Below are 4,887 nucleotides of genomic sequence, written 5' to 3'. Positions count from 1 at the left end.
TATTTATTGCATGCTGCTTTTCTTCCCAGCCTAATAGCTTCATGATCTATTTCGTTGGATGAGACATCTAGATTTTATTGATTCCTTGTCTGTGAGTTGGCTTCCAACTGGATAAAAATAGGGTGTTCAAAGTTGGCCATTCTGGGTTGGGGAAAGGAGTGCAGAATCGAAGGTCTGCATTCTTCAGTGTGCGTCTATATGTGACCTCCCAGTTGAGAAGATGGTTCTTTTAACTTGGTCATAGTTTGCTTGCAACGATTGAGGTTCATTTTTCTTTCAGATAAACTACGGGTAGGTACATGATCCTTGAGGAGTCAGTGCCAGCAAGAATGTAATTGCATTCACTTGGTTGAAAGACTCTGGTAAGATTGGGAACTGTGTGTAATGAATAGTTCATTTTAAATTTAGTGCAATTAATACTTTTTGCAATCTATATCCATTCTGTCCACATTGGACCATTTTTAAAAAATCTTTGAGCAATGGTTCTGAAATTATGTCCCCAATTTAGTTTTGTTGTTCTATTGGTTACAGCTACTATTAGGCAACTCGTTATGGAGGGCATAAGGCATTTTATAAACAAAAACAAATTGCCTGTTTTCATGACCATTTCAGGCTCCAGATTTATATAGTGTTTAAGATATGTATAAATAGGCATATATTATAAAGTGTAAGCCCCATTCTGACTTCTATTGCGCTTATTAGTCCTATTATTTTACTGAATCATTCCACATGTTTGAGTTTAATTTGTGGCCTCGTTGAATCATTGCAGAATAGCATCAATTTTTGCCTTTTTGGATTTTCTACACCATTATTTAGTAAAATTTCAAATACTGGAATGACCAGCTTCTGTCTGTTCCTAATAACTCTATCGAATGCAACTTGAATCAGTCTTTCCTATTAGATGATTTATAAAAACAAAGTTTTGCTGCTTGCAATTTTTTCCTCTGCTCTAGAAAGCTGGTGCTTTTTAGTCAGTGACTTTAAGTGTTTTGAAAATTCAGAATCGATTAACTTTAACTCTATGGACCATTTTCTTGTTTAACTTTGCACATTGAACATTAACTTTCAATGTCAGTTTTTTGTACATTGAGGTCCCATTGAGTTGAATCTTTTGAAACATTGGTTCTGTTTTAATGCATAGCAAATAAACTGGTTTTGAATGTCTTGTGCTTTGCTAATCTAAATTGTCATTTTAAAAACTTTCTTCTGGTAGCTGGGCAATATTACTTAACTTTTTAAGTACAGGTTTTTGTCTTTTGTCTTTCCCAGAATTCTAATTGTTTAACATATCTCCAGGGTTTCATTCCTCCCGGAATTAAAAAATATAACTTGAACGATCAGCTTTTGTTTACATACAGGAGCTTTACAAGACCAAATTTGACATCTCCATATAAGGAGGTAATGGAGAAATGACTCAAAGCTCGACCAAAGGAATTTTTTTTAAAGTAGTGTGTTAAGAGGAAACAAAAGGTGTAGGGACAGATTTAAAGAGCACTGAGTAAAGGATTTGGGATGCCCTGTTGAGGTTGTGCAGGACACTGGTGAGGCCACTTCTGGAGTACTGTGTACAGTTCTGGTTGTCCTGCTATAGGAATATATTAAATTGGAGAGGGTTCAGAAAAAACGTACCGGGGTGTTGCTGGAAATGGAGAGTTTGTTATATGGACGGGCTGGGACTTGGCTCACTGGAATGTGTAGGAGGTTGTGGGGTGATGATTCGAGGTTCAAAAATTCATAAGCGTAGACGATGGCAGGTGCATGCATCCCCAGATGGAGTAGTTCAAAGCCAGGAGAGGAGAAAGATAACCTGAGAAGTAGAGCTTTGAGTGTGGTTCATACATGGAATGAACTGCTACAGGAGGTGATAGATGCAGGTGAAGTTGCAACATTTAAAAAAACATTTGGACAGATTCATGAATGGGAAAGGTTTAGTGGGATATGGGCCAAACGCAAACAAGTGGGACTACTTCAGTTAGGGGAAACTTGGTTTGCATGGACAAGTTGTCTCTTTCTGTGACACTACTACCATACATTTTAAAATTGAGATATTAAGTCTCTGTAGTCCCAAAGAACCACAGAGTTGCTCTCCCTGTAGAAAGAAATGATTGGTGAGGAGTTTAACTTGAACATTACTTGAGCCTTGGGCAGCATGGTAGGTCAGTGGTTAGCACTGCTGCCTCACAGCACCAGGGTCCCAGGTTTGATTCCAGCCTTGGGCGACTGTGTCTGTGGAGTTTGTACATTCTCCCAGTGTCTGCGTGGGTTTCCTCCGGGTGCTCTGGTTTCCTCCCACATCCAAAGATATGCACGTCAGGTGAATTGGACATGCTAAATTGCCCGTAGTTGGATGCATTAGTCAGAGGGAAATGGGTCTGAGTGGGTTACTCTTCGGATGGTCAGTGTGGACTTATTGGTCGAAGGGCCTGTTTCCACACTGTAGGGAATGTAATCTAATCTAATTCCAATGCCTCTGGGAAGGATTGAGAAGGTGGGGCCTTTGTGGTAAGCTTGTCCATTATGGGAATGTAACTCATGCTGTTGGTGTCACAAACCAGCTGTCCAGCTAACTGACTCCTATGATTGCTAGTATAAATTTGATCTTGTGTAAAAGGATGATTGCAAAATGTAACTCCAGAAGTGCAGACCAATACAACTTAATATATATGAATTATAGTAATGCTAAAACCACTGTAGGAAGGCATTGACAGTCTAAACTCACTGGGTACTTGAGATTTGAACTGATACAACACTCACTGAATTTTATTTAACCACTCCAATTAATACAATGGTACAGTTATTAAAAGTTACTAACAGCATTTCACAATGTGAAGTTATAGGAATCACGTACAAGCACTGAAGTGAATACATCAAAACAACAATTGTTTTCAGAAAGATATTTACATTGCTGTAGACAACTGTATATAAGCATTCTGATTTTGAAACTTCCAGTAGATTGAGTTCCAGACTCCTTGACCATATTTAGTTTTTAATCTCTCCTCCTGTTTAAAATGGGTGTGTCTCGCACGCTGTCAATGAGCTTGGGTTTTCTCTCTCATTATGTAACTTTAATTTTGCAAAAAAAAGTATTTAAAGTTACATTAATGAAAGTTTTGCTCCTAGCAATTCCAGCATTAGCTGTAGCTTCTCCTCAAACCAGCAGTACTGTCTAGATTCGTCTGCACAGTGTAAAACTAATTTGCAAGAATTTGGTGGACTCTTGAACATGCTGTTCAAGAGCCCACCAAAGGCCATTCTTGGAACTGCAGAACTGACTGACAGTTGACCTTTATTAGTTTTTTTTGAGGAAAAATTCAAATACACCTTAATGTTTAGTTTTCCGAGGTACTGCTGAACAGCTGCCTTTATGTTGGGGAGGATTGAGGGGGCAAGGGGAAAAACAGGCTTTTCAATTTGAGTGCTTCAAATGTGTTGGACTGCTTTACCTGGCTTGATGACATCATTGCTGGAGATCACCTTCAGCCTGTAGCTGATTAAAATTGCCCTCAAACTCTCCCATCACGAGAATGTATTCCTTTCTGCGAGGTCAGCAGTGTGGTGTTGCTTTGCTACTGAAAGTTTTGGTCCAATATCACTCACTATCAATGTTGGAAAACCAATTGTAAGTGCATAAGCATCCCTTGTAATTATTTGGAAGTGTCATCACAATATTATTCCATATCACTACCTGCCCCATCTTCCCCTAATAGAGAGAAAGGACATGTAACTGTAGTGCTTTAGCTTGTTTAACCATGAGGCTAACAGGAAACTGTTCTACTTTTTGACATAGTGTTAATGGAATAATACAATCTCAGACTTGGTGCCAGGAGAGGTTGGTATTTAATGCACAATAGGTTTGTTGGAAATTAAAAGCAATTCTTCAAGTCTTTTTTTCAATAGATAGCAATTGTTTGTATTGCAAAATACTACAGTTGAGGTTCATGACATTGGCTATTCTAAATTAGACTGCATTTAATGTACCAATTCATATGCATATAAAAGTGCTAAAGGCTATTAATTGATATTATAAGATTAACAATGCAAAAACGATGTTATGTAAACTACTTGATATAATTGACACTAGTCAAAAATCTTAATGGCTTTAGCAAATTTAATCTGAGCTTTTATGTCACGTTTCTTGGTAATTGTGGTTTTAATCTGCAGACAATTGATGCACCTTTTTCATTTGCAGTTTTGTCATTAATTGACGAATGATCAAGGTCAAAAAGTAATTTCAAGAGACCCCTCAGGCTGAAAAGTCAAAATTTTGTATCTCTCCAGTAAACACCCTGTTCATTTTGCTAAAATCTATGGTTCCATCAAATCTCGATCTTAATGTTACTACTTCTGATTTGTGCTGTCATTTGGCCAATCAAGCCATTTTTAGCTGGACCTTCCCTGCAGCCTTGCATTTTTAAAGTTATTGTTGGTGTTATTCCAATTCCTTGAGAAAGCTGGAATTAAATCTGCCTCCACTACCTTCTGTCATTTTAAATGGATTTTTACTCATTTCATAAATCTCTCACTAAATTGTTCGCAATTTTTGCCTTAGTACAATTTTCTAGATCAGAAACAAAATCCGTTCCTGTTTTGCTATAAATGCACCAAAACTTAGTTTTTAAAATATATTTGCCACTTTCAGTTAACTGTAATGTTAATTTTTTCACTAACATTTATAGCGTTTGGCTTTCTAGAATAATGGAGATATTTTATTGAAGTAAAGTTGAGCTAACATTGGGTGTGTGTTTCAAGCAAGTCTTAGACAGCTTCTAATCAAATGGGCTTTTCCTAAATTGTTTGAACTGTTAGCTGAGGTGGATTGATTTTAGTCTGACATTTTAGAAGGAAAGCTGTTAATATTGTTTGCTATGATCACAATCTCACACTTTT

This window comes from Hemiscyllium ocellatum, chromosome 20 (genome assembly GCF_020745735.1).
Source record: "Hemiscyllium ocellatum isolate sHemOce1 chromosome 20, sHemOce1.pat.X.cur, whole genome shotgun sequence".
NCBI lineage: Eukaryota > Metazoa > Chordata > Chondrichthyes > Orectolobiformes > Hemiscylliidae > Hemiscyllium > Hemiscyllium ocellatum.
Note: the sequence above shows the minus strand (reverse complement) of the source record.